Source organism: Sorex araneus, chromosome 7 (genome assembly GCF_027595985.1).
Source record: "Sorex araneus isolate mSorAra2 chromosome 7, mSorAra2.pri, whole genome shotgun sequence".
Taxonomy (NCBI): Eukaryota; Metazoa; Chordata; class Mammalia; order Eulipotyphla; family Soricidae; genus Sorex; species Sorex araneus.
Genome location: NC_073308.1, coordinates 12,269,226 through 12,290,581, shown reverse-complemented (window position 1 = coordinate 12,290,581; position 21,356 = coordinate 12,269,226). Strand labels below are relative to the sequence as shown.

Sequence of the window (21,356 nt, the reverse complement as noted above, 5' to 3'; positions counted from 1 at the left end):
TAATGGGAGCCAGGCTGGTTGGTCTGAGTTGCAGTTTATTTCATTCCCGTCTCCATTCTTCTCTGAGTCTCCTCCTGCTTCTTCCTCCCCCATGCTACTTCATTCTCCTTCTCACTCTGGATCTGGATCTTAATCTGGCTTCTCCAGATCTGCCCCCCACCCCCAGCCCACACTTACAGCCTAGCTAATCCCCAAGCATGAGAATTTGGGGCTTACACATAGGTGTGGTCACAATCAATAGGGGTCAAGTTCTTTCCCTCAGGGGATGCTTCTCCTAGGACAGATTGGCTTTCAGCAGGAAGACCCACCCAAGAGCAGAATCCCATGGGTGTGTTTCTCCTCTCCTTGTCCAAACTAACATATAAGCATTCATAATAGTAATCATTTTGTATGGACACAGTAAGAGATACATTAAGCTTATAGAATTGCTCTCCTGGGGCCATCTCAATCCAGACTACAGTGCTCAGGCCAGATTAGTCATTCCTATCCACAGCAGCATCCTAGTCTCGTCGTTGCTTTTGGATCATGACAGCATTTGTCCATGATCAAGCTCTTAACTTATGGTTAAGAATCATGGCGCTTTGTCCTGGCCCATATCAATACCAGGGTAGCTCACAGCTTGCCCTTGGTCCCTTCAGCCCCTTGTCGGTACCCTGATTTTGGGGTGCTAGGAACTAAGGAAAACTGAGGCTAAAGTCGAGAAAGCAGATGCACAGGAGTAAATAATATTTAAAGCTAATTAAATCCCAAGTTACAAAAGCATATTATTGACTGTCTTCCTTTGTCCATACAAAAAGGACATTGCTTTAAACAAAACTATTCAAAAGACATAAAGAGAGGAGAAAGACAATATTTCACACATACACATAAAATCATAGATTTCTGAGGAATCCGACCCTACAAGTTAACAGAGTCTGACTAGGGGGAAAAGATGTTAGACCGGTTTGGGAAGAAAGCATGGAGAGGGGTTTAAGATAGACGCAGTGGACTGGAAGTGCCTCGGGAGCACTGTGATAAACCTAAGCTTCCTGTGGCAAGGGGAACAGGACATACCAATGTGTCTTAAAGTGTTTAGAGATTATTACCAGATAAACCTAAACTCTTTGTGGCAAGGGAGAAAGGACAAACCAATGATATCCTACACATACCTGAGCCCATGGGTACTACCTAAGCCTATTCGAAGCTGGCTCAGATTTTTCCAGGCATCTAAGATCTCAAACAGTGTCCAGATATGCTCATACTTAGTGCCATCAAAGAGGCCAAACAATGAGGACCGTTGCTCCCAGCGACATTCCATCATGGTGCCATAGCCAGTGCCAGGCTCGTGACAACGCATTCCTGGTGACTCCTCAAGCCTGCTCAAATTCGGAGTCACAGCTTCCCCTGCTCTGTTTTATTTAAACACTGTGGTTTACAAAGTTGTTCATGATGGTGTGTTACATGTGTTCAGTATTCCAACACCAGTCCTTATTATGTCACCACAGTCACCTTTCTCTCCACCATTGTTTCCAATTATGTCAACCACCCCTCAATCTGCCTCTGTGGCAGACCCACAGTCATTTATTTTATATAGATTTTTTGTTACCAATAAATTGCCAACAGAATGAACAAAAATGATTTCCTTAGAAGAAAATTAGTGAACATTGCTGTATCTCACCATGGGGACACTAAGTCCTTGTCTGAGGGATTACTAAGATGTTGTTACAAGTGAAGCCTTCGGTGTTACCATTTTCGTTAGTTGAAATTGGTTGATTCTAGGTTTCATCCCGTCCGTTCTGGTGTGCTATTACAGGATTGTCAGCATTGTAGAGGTGGAGACATCATGCAGGGAATTCAGAATTTTTACTGGGTGGTCTAGCTGGATTTAAAATTGCCATTGGGCAGTAGCTTTAGAGGACCAGAGCAAGCAGTTGTTGGGGCTTTGTTTGGGCAGGTGCTGGTCTGTCCCCTCCGAGAGTGCCCCAGATGTCCCAGTCCTAGAAATCCTTGTGGCTAGTTGAGCTCTTTCAAGATGCATTTATGAGTTTCTGGAGCAAGCCTGGCAGGTGAGCATCTGTTGCGGGAGAGCTGGTTCGTCCCCCTAGGCCTCTGGAACAGAGTCACCATCCCCTGCTTAGGCCCTTGTGGAATTCTAGAAATAAGGGGAGATGGAGAGACTTGCACACATTGATGGTAGAGACAGCAACTGGAGAGTACTCCTGCTGTTACCCAGCTATGAAAGATGCGAGTTTCAAAAATAGAAACGAATGCCCAAACAGCGACGAGAGCCATCGGTGGCCAAGAGCCGCCTCCCCAGGACAGACGATGTAGACTGACAGATGAAGGACCAGGGGGACGGAGAAACTGGGTCCGGGCTCCAGGCTGATGGGTAGACAGTTGATTTCTCTCTCCCTCCCTGTGTAGTCCAATTTCTCCCCTTATGGCACAATCATAGTCATAGTTTTGGCCATAGTCCCAGTCATCATAGTTCCATTATTCTAGTCTTCTCGTAGACCTCAGAGTCCTCTCCTTTCTTATCTCCTTCCTAGTCTCGTCTTAGTCTCATAGTCCTCTCCTTCCAGTCATCGTCCTCATCTGGTCCTCCTCCTAGTCCCGGACTTTCTAGTCCCCTCTTACTCCTTACAGCATAGTTCTAGAGAAATCATGAAGGGTGGGGTACACATAGGTGGGATTGAACATTGTCATAACAACAAACAGAGGTAAAGCCACCCCTTCAGGGGAAGTTCTAGGAGATTAACTCTAGGACAAAATCTCATCGGAGGGTTCAGCACTCTAGATTACTAGGAGATCTGCTCAAAGGCCGGATTCCATCCAGGGTGAATTCTTTCTCCTTTCCTCAGCTAGTAATCCACTGAAACAATGACAGTAAATCTACTTCTTATCATACTTCTAGTCATTTTGTATGAACACAGTAAGAGATATATTAAGCTTATAGTTTGGCTCTTTGGGGGAACATCTCGCTATATATTCCAGACCACAGTCCTCAGGCCAGGTGAGTCTCTCCTAACCCCAGCAGGGTCCTTATGCAGCTACTTCTTTTTGGGTCATGATAGAATTTGTCCCATGACCTTGCTCTTAACTTATTATACTTAACTTATTATACTTATACTTCTGCTGCTTATTATACTTATTATATATTTATATATAATAAGTATTTATATATACTTATTATGCTTATTATACTTCTTATACTTATACTTATTATACTTCTTATTATACTTATACTTATTATACTTCTTATTATACTTATTATATATTTATATATAATAAGTATTTATATATACTTATTATGCTTATTATACTTCTGCCCCTTTCGATGCCAGGGTAGATAATTGCTTGCCCAGAGTCCATCCAGTCCATTTGTTGGAACCCTGCTTTTGGGGTATTAGGAAGAAAGGGCAAGTGAGGTTTAAGTCCAGTCAATATGATGCCCAGGAGTAAATATTATTTTGGAGCCAATTAACTCCCATGTGACAAAGCATAACATGAACTGTCTTCCTGAGTCTATACAAAAAGAGCATTGCTCAATAATGTATGCAAATGACATAAAGGAAAGAGAAAGCAATATAGGATTATTAGTGCTTGATGCAATTGGGTATGTCTCAGGGGCACTCTTGTGGGAGTAACTCAATAAACCTAAGCTCCCTGCGGGAGCAGCAAGGACAACCCATTATTATCCAACAGAAAGCTACCTGAGGAAGACTTCAAAATAACTGTCTTACTGATACTCACTGAAATGACTTCTGTGGAAGGTAATGTCAATAAAAACAGCAGAAGTCTGAGATCAGCTTGAGAAAAATCCAATCAGAGATAATAGAGATAAAGAATGTAACAACTGAAATTTAAAAATTAGAATAGAGGGCTTCAACAGCAGAATGAAAAAAAAGAAAGAAAAAGAAAAACCAAATCAGTGAATCAATGGTAAAGTAGTGTAAAACAAATTACAAAATTTATCACCAGCAAACTGACCATCCATGTAATATTAAAGGAAATTTAATAAAAAGAACAAGAAGCCTCATTTGGAGATAGTCAGAAACCTTGGAAGAAAGAAAAAGTAGGAGAGAAGTAGACTGATAATGGGAACTCATTGTTTTGGGTTTGGTGGGATGTTTTTTTGCTTTTTGGGTCATACCCAGAGATGTACAGGGGCCACTCCTTGCTCTGCACTCAGGAATAATTCTTGGCGGTGCTCAGGGAACCTTATGGGATGCTGGGAATTGAAGCCCCAGACTCATTGTTTTTAAGTTTGATGATTCTTATGCTGATTCCTTATGCTACTTAGTCAATATTAAATTTTAATTATTTATTTTTTATGGGCTGGAATGATAGCACAGCGGTTGGGCTTTCGCCTTTCACGCGACCAACCCATGTTCGATTCCTCCGCCCTCTCGGAGAACGCGGCAAGCTACCAAGAGTACGGAGCCCGCATGGCAGAGCCTGGCAAGGTACCCGTGTGTATTGGATATGCCAAAAACAGTAACAATAAATCTCTCAATGAGAGATGTTACTGGTGCCCACTCGAACAAATTGATGAGTGACAGGATGACAGTGGCAGTGATTTTTTATGGGGTCACATCCAGCAATGCTCAGGGGTTATTCCTGGCTCTGCACCCAGGAATCACTCCAGGCAGTGCTGGGAGGATGATACGGGATGCCAGGGATCGAACCTGGGTTGGCTGCGTGTAAGGCAAATGCCCTACCCGCTGGACTATTGCACACGGCCATTAATTTAATTTTTTTTTTTTGCTTTTTTGGGTCATACCCGGCGAGGCACAGGGGTTACTCTTGGCTCTGCACTCAGGAATTACTCCTGGCGGTGCTCAGGGAACCATATGGGATGCTGGGAACCGAACCCGGGTCGGCCACGTGCAAGGCAAACGCCCTACCCGCTGTGCTATCACTCCAGCCTCTAATTTTAAATTTTAGATAACATATTTCTCAGTTCTAAAAGTTATACTTATTCTTGTAAAGTCCATCTTATTTTTGGGTGCCAGAGTGTTAGTGCAGTGGGAAGGATGCTTGCCTTGAAAGTGGCTAATCAGGGTTGAATCCTTAGACCTTCTAGGGTCCCCTGACCACCCCTAAGAGATCCCTGAGTCCCACAGGTAGTCCCCAAACAAAAATAAATAAAATAAAATAGATATTATTTCAGTAAAACACATTTTGGACCCTTCATATGTGACCTATTTTATTTTATATCCATTTGGGTAGGTTATTTTTTCTCCACGTACTGGTAATGGCTTTCATTTCTCTTCTTTTCTCCTTTCAGTCTTGTTGGAGATTTATTTTAATGGCCTTTAAAGAAATCTTCAGCATTTTAATCATTTTCTCCATTTTTTTTTGTTTTCAGGAAAATAATGCTCTTAAATTTCCTTATCTATTTTTTCTGCTTAAATAAAATGTACTGCTCATTCCCTTTTCTAGATCTTAAAGAGAAAACTTAGATTACTGATTTTAGAATGATCTGTTTTTAAATAATATAAACATTTAATACTTTGAGTTTCTCTCTCCAATTTTATTTCAAAATATTTCCATAGAATATATAACTTTTAAAATAAAATTTCTCTCTTTGACCCATGGAATAAAAACACTTTGCTTGATTTTAAGAATTTAGATTTCTATTTTTGTGTGTAGTTATCACTGGATAGTTTTACTCTCTAATGGTCAGAGATTCAGAGATGACCACTGGACTAGGGCTGTTACCGACTGGATTCCACGGGACGTCAAAAGACCGAGTGGCCGCCCACCAATGAGATGGTCAGACTTCTTCATCAAAACTGTGAATGAACAGTTTGAGGCTCTTTGTGTTCCTGGAGCAAGCAGATATCATTGAGCTACACTAGCACTCGACAGGGACAAATGGAGATGTTACTGGCACCCGCTTGAGCAAATCTAAGATCAATGGATGACAAGTGACAAGTGATATCAAAAATTATCACTGTATCTGTCATCATGTTGCTCATCAATTTGCTTGAGCGGGCACCAGTACTGTCTCCACTGTGAGACTTGTTACTGTTTTTGGCATATCGAATACACCACAGGAGCTTGCCAGGCTCTGCCCTGTGGGTGAGATAATCTTGGTAGCTTGCTGGGCTCTCTGAGAGGGGCAGAGGAACGGAACCCGAGTCGGCTGCATGCAAGGCAAATGCCCTACCACTGTACTATCACCCCAGCCCCTGTCAAAAATTTTTTGATAAAAAATTAAGGGAAATAAAACTGAAAAAGAATAAAAAACATTGATAAACAAATTTACTGACTTATTCAGGTGCTTTATTTCATATGATGGAGCCTACACTTTTTTTTGGGGGGGGGTGGAGGGTCACACCTGGCAATGTTCAGGAGTTAGTTCTGCACTCAGAAATCTGCACTCAGAAATCACCTGGTTCTGCACTCAGAAATCACCTCTGGCAGTGCTCAGGGATCATATGGGATGTCAGGGATCAAACCCGGGTCTGCTGTATGCCAGGGAAAACATCCTATCTGCTGTACTATCGATCAAGCCCCACCTATTTCTTTATACCCTGATTTTTATTTTGGAAATTTCAAAGATATACAATAAAATACCTAGCTTCAGCAGGTATAGGTTTTTGTTTTCTCCATGCTGTGCACTTGGAGCATATTCTAGACAGCAGATAATTCCATCCACAAATATCTGACCTTCTCTAAAAGATACTTGTATTCACTTTCAATCATGTAAGAAGATGTTATATTGATTGAAGAGCACAGTAGTAACCGTTTTAAACCAAAATAGCTGTTCAGTGAAAAACTAAAATCACTTTTAGATATTATTTATGTACCGATAGTTCTGGTTTGGTTTGGGGCTCTGTCGGGGGGTGTGGGGGATCGAACCTGGGTCAGCTACGTGTGAGCAAACACCCTGCCTGTTGTCCTGCATCCCCAGGCTCTCGGGTGCTGATGACCCTGACTATTCCTGGCCTGATACTTTTTCCCTTGAAATTCGGTCTTGATATTTTGAGTTCCTTTCTGTGGACTTCATCTCTTTCTCTGTACCCCCACAAGGGGGCAGAAGAAGGAAGAGCAAAGTAGAGTTTAAATGAATCCAGCTTGAAGTTCATTTTTATTCATCAGTCACTGAACATTTTTGGAATAACTTTTCAGAGTGACTCCTGAAACAACTTATAATGCCTTTTCACATTTTTTACAGTAATAATCGGGTATTTCTAGGGGGAGTTAAATTTTAATCTTTAAAAAGGCATTTCCAGAGATCAGAGCAATGGCACAATGGGTAGGGCATGCAGCCTTGCATGAAGCTGACCTAGTCAGGTTCCATCCCCAGCACCCCAGATGGTCCCCCAAGCACCACCAAGAGTGATTCCTGAGCTCAGAGCTAGGAGTAAGCCCTAAGCCTTACTTACCTCACTCCTCAGAGCTAGGAGTAAGCTCTGAGGATTGAGGTAAGTAAGCCCTAAGTGCAGGGCATGTCCCCCAAACAAAAATAACAACAAGTAAATGATTTCCCAAGCACTATCCGAGTATTCAACTTTCTCAGTTAATAATTTGGGCTTCAGGACCGGAGAAATATCTCAGCGGGCCGGAGTGCATGCTTCCACACAGAAGTTCCAGATTCTATTCCTGCACTACAGGGACCTTTAAGAACCTGCCAGGTAAGACCCCCGAGCACTTAGCCCAGAATAACTTCTATGGTTTGAGCGTATATGTAGTTTGAGAGTTACAGGTTTGAAAGCTCTTCTTAAAATTTCTCATCAGCTGCATGGGCTTGGGTTGATGGTAGGTCCGTGCTCCGGGACCCTTCATAGTGCCCAGGCCAGAGCAGCCTGCGGCCCCGCACCATTGCCTGGCCCTCCCAGGGGACAGCAGGCGCTGAAGCAGGTCACACAGCACAAATAGGGGCAGCGTGCTTGAGTCATAGTGCCTGGTGACACTGGAAGACAAACATGCTTGATGTTTACATATTTAGATATTGACCACTTTCAGGGAGCCATTCTATGCAACAACCCTTTACCACATTTTTACTTTAATGATGTCCCTTTTGAATACACAAAATGTAGAGTAATTTAATGGTAGTTTTTGTTTGTTTTGTTGGCACACCTGGTGGTATTCAGGGCTTACTGCTGTCTCTGTGCTCAGGGATCACTCCTGGCAGGCCAAGGGGAACATATGGGGTGGAGGGGATTGAACCCGTGTAGGCTGCATGCAAGATAAGCGCCCTATCCACTGTACTATCACTCCAGCCCCTGATTCAGTGATAATCTGTAGAAATAACTTGTTGAAAGTAAATTGCTATGAGCTAAATGTCTATTTAAATTCTTAAATGTCTCTTTAAAGTATTGGTTTGAAACTCATTAGTGAAGTTCTTAATGGCTATTCTCTAATTTTCTGTGGTATAATTTGTATATTGATTTTTCTGTCCATCTCAGAGAGCCCGGCAAGCTACCAAGAGTATCCCGCCAGCATGGCAGAGCCTGGCAAGCTACCTGTGGTGTGGTGGTTCAATACGCCAAAAACAGAAACAAGTCTCACAATGGAGACATTACTGGTGCCCGCTTGAGCAAATCGATGAGCAACTAGATGACAGTGACACAGTTATACAGTGAAATAAGTAAATAAATAAGTAAGTAAATAGCAAGCAGGAAAGCAAGCAAGCAACTTGTCATTTTGACTTAGCTGCAAGTAAGGTACAGGTAGGGAGGAAGCGTGAAGTGGTTGTCACTGAGCACAGGAAGGAATACCCATTCCTTGAAATAGGGGATGCAGTGTCCAAGGGCATGTTGCCGTCACATAGCCTGGGCCTCTTCTCCTGGTGCCACTCTCTCCACCTCCCAGGGAAAGTGCGCTATGCTGAAGTCCCATGGCACTGTTCCCTGGGCCATGTGCTGCCCCTCCCTCTCTGTCTGTCTGTCTGTCTGTCTGTCTGTCTCTCTCTCTCTCTCTCTCTCTCTCTCTCTCACACACACACACACACACACACACACACACACACACACACACACACAGAGCACCAGCACCCAGGAAGGACTGTTGTTTTCTTTCTCTTTTTCTGCTGGGCCCCAAATACAGGCGAGCCGGGCGCTGTACCACTGAGCCCCCTGCCTGGCTCCCAAGATGGAGTGGGTGTAGCATTCATTGATTCATTCGTTCACTCCCTCCCTCATTTTCCCTTCCGAAGTGACGATCCATCAGCTCCGTTTCTTGGAGTCAGAATGCCATCTTACCCCCTCTGGACCCAAACGGGTAGGGAGGAGGCCTGGAGCCGACCCGCTCTCCTCGCGAGCGCCCCCTGCCGGAGCGGTCGTGGCAGTCCCCCCAGCAGAGCTCCATGGGAGCTGCTCTAGAGAAAGGACCCTCCTGGGCCCCCCACGACCCCGTCCCGCGGGCGGCTCCCTCCCTCACGGTGATGCAGTAGATGAATTTACTTAAAAAAAAGAAAGAGAAAGGGTGACTCAAGGGTCGACCTCGGGCTGAGCGGGGCTGGGGCGGGGGAGGGGAGGGGGGAGGGGGGAGGTGGTGGCGCAGAGGGGGGGCCCCAAGTCTGGCCCGAGCCCGAGCCCGCCGCTCCTCTGGCCTGAAGATTTCCAGCCCTCGGTTTGCGCCTGGTCACGTGCGGGCCACTAGGCCCACGGGGTCGCCTCAGGCCGGCAGCAGGAGCCGAGCATGGGCCCACCCGGGCGTGGGGGCCGAGCCCAGCAGCGCGCGGGAGAATCTCTCCCTCCTGGCCCCGCCACCCCCACCCCTCCGCGGTCTAGGGCGGGGGGAGGCGGTGGGAGCAAGACCCGGCTCGGCCCCCCCGTTGGCCTGAGGGTCCTCCCTGAAAGGCTTTCGTCTGCGTCTCGGGGCCCTCAGGAACCCTCTGACGGTGCTCGGGAAACCTGTGGGCGCAGGAGCAGAACCCGGGTCACCCCGCACGAGGCGAGCGCCCTCCTGGCTCAGGACTCCACCCACGGCCCCAGGCTGCCTGCTCGACCCCTCATGACCCCGAGCCCAACACTGAGGCCGAGACTGGAGATCTTTACCTTGGGGAAGTCGGGCCGCGGCAGTTCCACCGCATAGCCACCAGAGGGCGCCGTGGACCGTTGCCAGTGGTCCCCTGCCTGCGCATCAGTCTACCGGGGAGGGCGCTGGCCTTGCACACAGCCCACCCGGGTTTGACTCCCAGCATCCCGCAGCGTTCCCCTGAGCACAGCCAGGAGTAATTCCAGGATGCAGAGAGAGCAGTCAGCCCTGAGCATCGCTGGGAGTAGCCCAAGAAGGAAAAAAGAAAATCCTCTTGCTTCACACACACACACACACACACACACACACACACACACACTAATCAGGGACACTCAGAGGCTCTGCGCTAACCTCCTCTCACCAGTAGGTGTCGCCGTAGCCCCACTTGGGCTCAGCCCCCAACTGGGCTCTTACTCAAACAGCCAATTCCTGTGCTCTGAAAACCTCGAGATTTCCTTCTACTTCCTGCCTTTTGAGACCTTGCAAAGGGGCCTGGGAGGACAGTGTTTACCCCAGCAGCAGTGCCCCGGAAGGACAGAATTTTAGTCACGGGGCCCAGAGCCGGAGTAAAGCGTGGAGAGCACTAGACTTACACACGATGAACCCGGGTTCCATATCTGGCACCGCACAGGGTCCCCCGAGCACTGCCAGCAGTGATCCCTGAGCACAGAGCCAGGAGTCATCGGAGCACCGCTGGGTGTCACCCCAAAACAAAAACAAAGTCTATTATGATTTCAGGCATGGAAGAAGGTGCTTTTATCCTGATGTGTCGAGTCCAGGAGCTTTCGCTGAGGGGAGGTGGGGATGTTATGGGTCAGGTGGGGAGAGCTCTTCCCCCAGTTCTCCCTTGGCAGGGTGGCCCACAGTGCGAGACGAAACAAGGCTCTGTGGAATGCGGGGGAGCCCCGTGCTCCCACCCATCCATCCCTGCCGCTGGCCTTGCTGCATGCCCACCGTGTTTCAGGCTCTGCTAGGGACGCTGCGAACCCAAGGAACCCCTGCTCAGTGGCGGGGTAATGGGGGGAGGGCATATGACAGCCACGGAGAGGAAAACCTGGAGTTCTTGGAGTTCAGGGTAGGTGGGGAGTTCAGGGAGATAGGTCGGCGTCCCAGGTGGGCCGCTGGGCAGGGGCAGGGGCAGGGTGGTGGGGCAGCTGGAACTGACTGGCTGCCTGGAGCTCCGTGCTAAATCATGACAGAATGAATGAGGAGGATGAGAAAGGGGAGATGGGAAGGAGGGTGGAGGGAGGAGCGGAGAGGGGACAGAGCGTCCCTTCTCCAGATACCACCTTGACAAGGTGCTGGGCTGGGTGGATATCAGCACCTGCAGTACCAGCAGTAGCCATCAGGAGGCACTGCAGCCCGTGGACGCCTCAGCAGCCAGGCTCTCCAGGGAATGGCCTGGATTGGCCCCGCCCCGGTCCCGCCCTCCAGGGAGTGACCTCGATTGGCCCAGCCACACCGCGATATGCGAGGGTCAAAAGCATTACATCAGTCTCAAAGATACTCAAAAAGTTTACAATGCTCACAATTAAAGATCTTTGTAACATATCTGCTTGGCCAAAGTTCATTAGAAATTTTATCTTTAGAATTCCAATTTCTAGGGAAACAGATATAAAAGAATTAAAACACTCACAGATTCCCATGCGCAGTAAGGATTCCATATTTGTAGATAAACCGTTACTCTTAAGGTCAAGACTAGGTTGATACCTGGTAACAAAGCTTAAGTGAAATAAAGTTACTGTGTAGACTAATTGACAATAGTTTGAAAAAGAGACCCGACCAGTTATTGTCCACTTGTGTGGTGTCTCTGCAGGTCCTGGGGCCGCTCAGGGCCTTGAGCCTCACCCACACAATTCTCCATTCTCAGAAACCACTAAAGCCAAATGGACTGTTCTTAGCCGTTTGAATTATTTTTCCTTCAATAAAAAGAAAGCTGCTCTGGACTCCAGCAGGAAAACCCGGTATCTTTAACTTTTATCAAGGCACAATTCTGTGGTCTTGGTAGCTCCTGAAATTTAGGTTACCAACAATCTCAGAAATCAATAAAAACACTGGTAGGGTAAGAAATTTTGCACCAATCTTATGACTTGAAACACTCACATTGAAATCCATTACTCTGAAACTTGTTTTCATGTTCCACAATAATTTGAACTCACATTCTAATAATCCAGTGCAAATACAAACAAATATAAACCATTCATTTTTATGAAACATAGGAAAACCTTCTTTGGCTTACTTTTAAAGTTCTTAATTCCCTCAATCATAAGGTTTTTACACTAGATACGTTAGCAATTTCACACTTTTTAGACATAGAAAGAGGCCATTGGTACTCAGAAAACTTTTAGACAACAGCATATGTTTATGAAGACATGACAAAACTTTGTTTTGATGGCTGCTATACCTCTGTTATTAAACTAAGTAGACTAATTTTATCTCTGCACTCTTTTACAACACTCTTGTTTTTAACCAGAGAGGGCTTCTCTTAACCGGTTCCTGTCAGACCAGGATGTAAGGGGTCTTTTCCGGGTGTCTTCCCAGTCCTGGAAAGAAAAATTTTACCTTTAACTTTTCAGAAAGGTCCCCAGATCAAAAGTACCTTCTGCTAGTCAGCTAACGTTGAAGGCTGGCCATTTTGCAGAACAAAGAGTTATCAGTTTACCTTTCTTCACCTCTACCGAGAGGCTGCTGCCCCTGGACCTGAAATTGCTGAAATGGCCAGTCACAAGGGAAAGTGGGGTCGACTGATTCTGACCCATGACAAATTCACAGATGAAGGGCTCGAATACCAAAACAACAGTCAGACTCAACACACACGTATTAATCCAAAGAATATGACACAAGGAAGACAAATGAACACCAAAGACAGACACCAACCCTTGTACACAAGTCCCTGAGGCCTCTCCCAGTGTCTCCATCTGCACTGCCACTGCTTTCTGGAGACTTAAAAAAAAGAAAAGAAAAAAATCATCGGGGACGTCTCCCACAATACTTAGCTGCCAGCCTCCTCGCCTGGCAAGGTGGCCTTACGCCCTTCTACTGAGTCGACAGTCGGCTGCCAAATCCCAGATCCCCTGGTGAGCTGGCCTAACGCCCCTGTGTGGGCCATCACGAAACATGGCTTTATGCCCCTGACCTGTCTCCCCTTCACTCAAGCCTCTCAGTCTCAACGAGACCGCCCCTGAGTGACTGCAGGTTTTCATAATAGAAACTCCTATACTGAGATGTGGTCTGCCTGCTTTTCCACTTGGGAATCCTGAGGAATGAGCCCCCAGATGTTAAACCCAGGGCTCCGGGTTCCCAAGTAGCAAGACGGACAGAGACATGAACATGATAATGCAAAAGCAGTAGGAGTTTTATTCCAGTATCCTGGGGTCATCTATCTCACCCACAGAGTGGTCTCTTGATAGGACCCCGACTTCAGGCAGCAAGCAGCTTATATAGGGTTTGATTACATAAGCAGTACATGCCTTATTGTTTTAGAAAAGGATCTGACTTAGTTACCAAAGGTATTTTGGCAAGTGTCTTGGCTAACAATGGTAAGACAACAATTAAACAATAATTTCCAGTATCAGTACCAATTTTATGATTACATAGTCTTCTCGTTCTTTTTAAACAAAAAGCACCTTCTGGGGCATTGTGAGAATTGATTAATTGAGCCCACTTGCTGAGTCCAGAAACTTTCTCAGGTGGGTTCAGGTTGGCTAGTTACACATTTTTTTATTGCTGGGAAACTGAATCTGTTTCAGTTCCAGGAATTAAACCCGAGGCCACCTGATTTTTCTCATTTCTGCCGCCTGTCGTGGTGTCAGTTTCGCCCTTACACGGGGTTCAGACTCCAGCATCCCGTATGGTCCCCTCAGCTGGCCAGGAGCAATTCCTGAGCACAGAGCCAGCAGTCAGCCCTGAGCACTGCTGGGTGTGGCCGCCACCACTAAAACCCACTACAAATGAAGGCAGTGGGGACCTGGTGGATGGGAGGCAGTGAGGTGAGGACAGGGGTCTGGTGCCAAGATGGAGCTGGGAAAGGAGGGGGACAGACACTCCCTGCCCTGACTCTTGTGTCCCCTCCCCCAATCTCCCTCTCCCTCCCTCTCCCTCTCCCCCACCTCCTGGGACCTCCTCTTGCTTTTGATTCCAGCTGAGAGAGCCAGAGCAGGGGGGAGCAGAGAGAATCCTAAAGTGTGTCCCCAGCAGAGTCCTTTGCCAGGAAAAGAACTTGGGTGTCTCCAGCTCCTTCTCAAAGCCCCCAACCTTACTTTTTGGGGGGTATACCCAGCAGTGTTCAGGGTTTCCTCCTGACTCTGTGCTTAGGGGTCACTCCTGGTGGGGCTCGGGAGACCATCTGGGGTGCTGGGGACCAAATTCGGGTGAGCTGCATGCAAGGCAGCCACCCTACACGCTGTCCTCCATCCAGACACATCCCAAGCTTGCTTTGCCTCTCCCCTCCATGGGGACCCCATCACTCCTCCATAGCTTTTAGAAAACAATTTACGGGGTGATGGGAAAGGCGATTGACCATCAAGCTTGGGGGTTGGAGCAGTGATCCCTGACACCCCATCGGCTCTCCTTGAGCCCCACCATGAGAGATCCCTGAGCATCGCTGGGTGTGGCCTCCCAGACAAGCCAAAACCATCCGGGGGTGTGGGGTGGGCCGGAGAATCCTGCCTGGCCCTGTGCATGCAGGGAAGTGCGGGTCTGGGCTGGTTTGCCAGAGGGAGGAGGGAAGGCTGGTGTCCGGGAGGCGTAGGGCCCCCCTGGTTCTGTCCCTTCCTGCCCGTGTGACCCTCGGCAGTGACCTGGTTCATTCTGCCACAGTGGCTGGGAGGCAACGGAGGTACCTAGCGAGAGCCTTTGTCCTCCAGGTCCTCACAGAGACAGGATGGGGGAGGTGGGACTGCTGACCCAGATGGGGCCGGGCGGGCCCACTCGGCGGCTCAGAAGCTGCAGAGCTCCCAGGACCAAGTGCTTTTCTGTTTGCTCTTGGGGTTGGCTGGGGGGCTACACCCAGCAGTGCTCAGGCTGACTCTGCACTGAGGGAATCATTCCTGGTGGGGCTTGGAGGACCCTAAGGGGCACCAGGGACCAAACTGGGCAAGCCAGGCACCTGCTCGCTGTCCTACCTCTGACTCCAACCCAGAGGACTGATGTCCAATCTGACTTTCCCGTCACCTCATGCAAAAAAATAAAATAAGGCTACAGGGGGCTGGAGTGGTAGGACAGTGGGGAGGGCATTTGCCTTGCATACATTCCACTCGAGGTCAATCCCTGGCATCCCATAGGGTCCTCTGAGCACCCCCAGGGGTAATTCCCAAGAGCAGAGCCAGGAGTCAGCATTAAGCACCAACACCAAAATGAGACCAAATGAAAGTAGAACACCACATGGTCCAGCGGGCCCAGCCTCTCCACCGAAGGAGTCGGAGAATTTTTCCTGGAAGCAATCCTGGACCACTGAGGCCTGCGAGGCAAGATTCATAGCACTGGGGCAGGAAGTGGGAACCCCACAAGAGTCCCTGTCCATGGTGAGGAGGCCTTGGACAGGGCTGTGTGGTTGGGGTCCCTCCATAGAATGCTCTGGATCATGAGTGAAAAAGGATCCCACCATTTCCGACCGCAGCCCAGAACAAGTGGAGATAAAAATTACTGGGCCAAGCTCAAAGGATGAGCACGGGTACCCAAGCCTTAGTTCTTCAGAGAAGGCACTTGCCTGGCACACAGCTGACGTGGGTTCGATCCCCAACATCCCATATGGTTCCCCAAGTACTACCAGGAGTGATTCCTGAGCACAAAGTCAGGCGTCTGCCCTGAGTACCATTGGGTGTTGCCCAAAACAAAACAAAAGGTCTGAGCACAGGCTTTGCATCCAGGATACTGGGACCTTTGTTATGGTTTTATTTTGTTGGCTTTTTTTGGTTTTTTGTTGTTGTTGTTTTTGCTTTTTTGGATGGGCTGGAGCGATAGCACAGTGGGTAGGGCATTTGCCTTGCACGCGGCTGACCCGGGTTTGATTCCTCCATCGCTCTCGGAGAGCCCAGCAAGTTTCCGAGAGCATCCCACATGCACGGCATAGCCTGGCAAGCTATACGTGGCATATTCGATATGCCAAAAACAGTAACAACAGCCCCACAATGGAGACATTACTGGCGCCCGCTGGAGCAAATCGATGAACAACGGGACGACACTGCTACAGTGCCTTTTGGGTCAATCCAGCAATGCTCAGGGGTTACTCCTAACTCTGCACTCAGGAATTACTCAGTGCTCAGGGGACCATATGGGATGCTAGGAATCGTACCCAGGTTGTGCACGTGCAAGGCAAACACCCTACCCGATGTGATATCACTCCACTCCCCTTGTTATGGTTTCTCTTTTATTTTTTGGGCCACATCCAGGCAATCCTCAAAAATGTGTCCTAGCTCGGCACTTAATGTTCACTTCTGACAGTGCTCAGGAGCTACAGTGCCAGAAATGTAGTATTGTCCACATGCAAGGCAAGTGCCCTGCCCGCTGTGCTATTTCTCTGGCCCCAAACAACCAGGGCAGTTACCAGCCAAGTTGTGCCCGACACTTTAAACATTGTGTTTGGTTGGTTGGTTTTTATTTGGGGATCACATCCGGTGGTGCTCAGGGATCAATCCTGGTGGTGCTCAGGGACCCTACGGGATGCCAGAGATCGAAGCTCAGTTGGCCATGTGCAAGGCCAGCATCCTCCCCGCTGGACTATGGCTCCGACCCCTGAAAATCTTACCCACGCAGGGGCTGGAGAGTCAGTACAGGGCCAAGAGGTGAAGGCGATTGCTCTGCACGCGGCCAACCACGGTTCTATCCCGGCCTCCCATAGGGTCCCTAAGCACCACCAGGAGTGATTCCTGAGTTTAGAGCCTGGAGTAATGCCTGAGCATTGCCGGGTATAACTCCCCCCAAAAATGTCTCCAAGGGTTTGTAGCTGGAGGGAGAGCACAGCAGGACACAGGCATCTGTCCTGCACACAGCCAGCTTGGGTTCGATCCGGCATCCAGTATTGTCCTCTGAGCACGGCCAGGAGTAACCCTGGAGCATTGCTGGGTGTGTGGCCCTGGCAAACAAACAAAAGAATTCCCACACTCCAGGGGCTGGAGCAATAGGACAGTGGGGACGGAATTTGCTTCCCAGGTTACTGACAGGTACAATCTGTAGCATCGCATAGGATCCCTGAGCAATGCCAGGAGTGATCCCTGAGCACGGCCAGGGTCAACCCCTGAGCATCACCAGGGGTGTGGCCCAAACACTAAAAAAAAAAAGTAACATAATAGGAGACTAACACCTACTTTGCAGAGCTGAGGGCCAGGAGGATGGCTCCAGTCTTGGAGCCGGCCTCGTGTGCTGGGGAAAGGGCAGCTGGGACAGAGAAGGGACCACTAAGTAAACGATGGTTGGAGGACTAACTGGGGAAGGGAGGTGCGCGCCGAAAGTAGACTATGGATCAAGCCTGAGGGCCACTCAGGACCTGTGTTGCAAACCACAGCCCTCAGAGGGAGAGAGGGAGTAAGAGGGAATGGCTCTGCACAGAGGCAGGGGGGGGGCAGGAGGGATATTGGGAACATTGTGGTGGAGAACGAGCACTAGTGTAGGGATGGGTACTCAATCATTTCATGTTTGAAACGTAATCACCAAAGTTTGTACATCTGTAACTGTTTTTCACGGTGATTCATAAATAAATAAATAAATAAATAAATAAATCCATATGTTTGAGTGTCTCCGGCGTGAGGCCTTGGGTATGATCCCCGGTGCCCTTGCACATGCCGAGTGCGATGCTGGTGGCACAGCCAGACAGGAACAAGCTTGGAGCTGTAGCACAGCAGGGAAGGTGTTTTGAACACAGCCTGTGTGAGTCCCATCCTGCGCAGCCCATAGTCTCCCCTGAGACTCTCCAAGCGTGATCCCTGAGCACAGAACCAGGAGTCAGTTCTGAGTACCTTTGGATGTGACCCCCGAACATCAATCTTTAAAAATTCTCTCCCTTGTGCTCCGGTGACTGTGCAGCGTTTCTCAGCCATTTCCTGGCCGCAACCCCCTTCTGACTTAGCTCCTTCCCATGACACAGAATAAGACCTACTTGCCTTGCAGGAGTTCGATTCCCGGAGCTGCAGCGTTCGGCCAGCCAGTCCAGACAGCTCAGGTATCTGGACCCTGCCCCACCCAAAAGGGTGTGAGTCCCAGAACCACTGCACCAAAAGACACCCACTCCACGTCGGCTGCAAGGACCCCTCCTCCAGGAAGCCCGCTGTGATTCCCGCAACTGAAGAGAACTTCTTACTCTCCTCCCTACCTTCTTTTCCTCTGTGGCACCCCCTCTGGCTTTGCTGACGCACCTGTTCATCCAACTAGAGTCAGAAGTCTAGGAGGGCCCCGATATTTGTAGTCTATGGGTGAGTATGTCTTTTGCGTGTCTCTGTGCACCTGTGTGTGCTTCGATGTGTGTGCACTTTGTGTGTGCATGTGCGTGTGTGTGTATGCTTGTGTGTGCATGTGGGTCATCACGTGTGGATCTGGCTGAGCCTACAGATGGATGCATTTGGGGGGTCCTGAGGGAGGGGGGTAGGATGAGGATTTGATGGGGCCAGGGCCTTGATCCATTTGTGTCTGTCACCCCCTCCATCAGCTGGCTCTGTCCATCCTGGGAGATCCACCCTGGCCTCCCCCCTTCCACAGCTGGGAGTCAGGGGCTGAAATTGCCCCAGAGTACAAGATGCCATTCCTTAGGGGTCCTGGGAACCTGCCCAGCAGCATATGCAAATCAGGGGGCGTGCCCTGGCGCTTCTGGCGCTGCCTGCTGCTGTTCCTCATTCTGGAACGCTCTGTGAGCTCCTTCCAGAGGTCTCTGGAAACTATTAATTGCGCCTCCTTCCAAATTCCTGCCTGTGTGCTTCTCCCTGTTTTGTTTTGGGCCACGCACCGGCGATACTCAGGGTTTCCTCCCGGCTCTGCACTCAGGAATCACTCCTGGCGGTGCTCAGGGAACGCTATGGGATGACGGGGATGGGACTCTGGTCAGCAGCTTGCAAAGCCAGTGCCCCACTTACTGTACTACCCCGCCCAGCTTGGGCCGCGTGCATTTTACCCCGAGTCTGTGTGTGAGTGCTGCATGGGTGTATGTGCTTGTTTTTTAAAATATTTTTTATTTTAGTTTTGATTTCAGGGCCACACCCAGTGGTTTTACTCCTGGTTCTGATTTCAGGAATTATTCTTGGCAGGCAGGGGGACCATATGGGGTACCAGGAATGGAACCCCAGGCTACAGTGTGCAAGTAACTGTACCTTGCTCTGTGCTATTACTCCAGCCCTTTATTACCTTTATTATTTTTTAATGAAGGTTGGTTTGCCTTTGGCCACACCAACTAGTGATGGGAATTAGAGAAACAGTCTGAACCCCACCCTCTCCCAGGACAACGGCAGGAACTTGCCAAAGTGGCTTTGGCTTCCTTATTTTATTTGGGTATTCAGGGTCTTGGGGCAGACCACCCCCCCTCCAGGGAGCTCAAGAAACCAGAAAGGGTGCGAGAGCCCAGGTCGGTCACAAACAGCAAAATCCCTGCCTCGATCTCCCATCTCTCTGTCCCGACCCCCGTTATTCAAAATTTGCTGCCATGGACCCTATCACCCCTCATGTCTGAGTGCTCCTCATTCCCCTCTCCCTGGAGAACAAAAAGCCCAGCCCAACTATTTGTCTCTTCCTTCACTGATGAAGGATAAAGGGGAGATTAAGATCAAGTACTCCCTGGGGCTGGAGTGATAGCACAGGGGGTAGGGCGTTTGCCTTGCATGGGGCCCGACCCAGGTTCGATTCCCAGCATCCCATAGGGTCCCCCATGCACTGCCAGAAGTGATTTCTGAGTGTATGAGCCAGGAGTAACCCCTGTACATCGCCAGGTGTGACCCAAAATGCAAAAATGCAAACAAATCAAAGAAAGAAAGAAAGAATGAAGGAAGGGAGGGAGGAAGGGAGGAAGGAAGAAATAAGCTTTGGGTTGGAAGATTCAGGAGGAAGTGTGGACCTTCAAGTCGCTCTTCCACCCACCCCACTGGAGGAACCACCGAACCTCTGAATAAATTTTTTGAAAATCCTTGGAGATCTTGGGATATTTCTGTGCTCCATCTCCATGTGCTAATTCTGCACATTCATTCCTAAACAAGCCCCCCCCCACCTCACCCCAAAACTCGGGGGTTACCAGACTGAAATTTCCGCCCATACCCCTCCACCGCGGTGAACAGGGCAAGCACAATGTTTAGAACATCTGAAATCTATGGGATTCCCCAAAACTCTGGCAGGGAGTAAGAGAGTGTTTGGGGGTCCTTCAAAATGTACAGAGTGGGGTGACGGAGCTAGAATACAGCGGGGTGGGTGTTTGCTGTGCACGTGGTGGACCTGGGTTCTATCCCCAGCATCCCATATGGTCTCCTGAGCACCGCCAGGAGTAATTCCTGAGTGCAGAGCCAGGAGGAATCATGAGCAATGCTGGGTGTGACCCGGAAAAGCAAAAAAAAAAAAAAAGTATGGGGGGGTGGGAAGAGGTGTGAGGATGACCGTGATGGGAAACCTTAAAAAACGGTCAAGAAAATGGGACAGGAATGTGGGCAGGCTCTTGCCTTGCCTCGGCCCACCTGGGTTCGATCCCCTGCACCATAGGAAGCCTCGAACCCCCACACCTTTAGCTCTACTCTAGCCACCCCCAGATAAAGCCAGAGCACTGGTGTGGCAGGGTGGGGGGCTGCAGAGGTGGGTGAGGATTAGGGGTCTTTCTCCTGAGAGCTGGAAAGTCCGGGGAGCTTCAGCAGGTTCTGGAGGGAGGTCAGGAGCAGGGGTGGACATTCCTGATAGAAACGCAGGGACAGGGACACGGACGGAAATGCTCCACAGCGCCGTCTTGTGGTGATGGAGAGGAAGTAGTGCGTCCCGGGTTTACAGGGAAGATTTCCAGCCCTGGGTTTGGCGTCAATGATTAAGGATCAAGTGCACTCCCCTCGCGAATCCAAGCACCCCATATAGTTCCCTGAGCACCTACAGGAGAAATTAATGAAAGAATAGCCAGAAGCCACCCCAGAACATTGACGGGTGTGACCCCAACCAGAAACTTGTGTCACTTGTATCACTTGTCATCCTGTTGATCTTCGGTTTGCTCAAGCGGACGCCAGTAATGTCTCCATTCATCCCTGTGGTGTGCTACTGTAGCCCAACGGCATCTGCTCGCTCCAGGAACACGAAGAGCCTCAAACCATTCATTCAGAGTTTTGACGAAGTCTGACCATCTTGTAGGTGGGCGGCCATGTGGTCTTTTGATGTCCCGTGGAATCCAGTCGGTAACAGCTCAAAGGGCTCGATCACAGATATCGCAAGGGGGATTCAGAACT

General features: G+C 49.0%; 1 non-coding gene across 1 annotated transcript; it reads left to right on the top strand.

The window, feature by feature from the left end:
- The first annotated feature begins 7,730 nt into the window (after positions 1 to 7,730).
- LOC129406662 (small nucleolar RNA SNORA42/SNORA80 family) lies at positions 7,731 to 7,862 on the top strand. The gene has a single exon (XR_008631139.1). It is a non-coding gene; the product is annotated as a small nucleolar RNA SNORA42/SNORA80 family (small nucleolar RNA).
- The last annotated feature ends 13,494 nt before the right edge of the window (positions 7,863 to 21,356 follow it).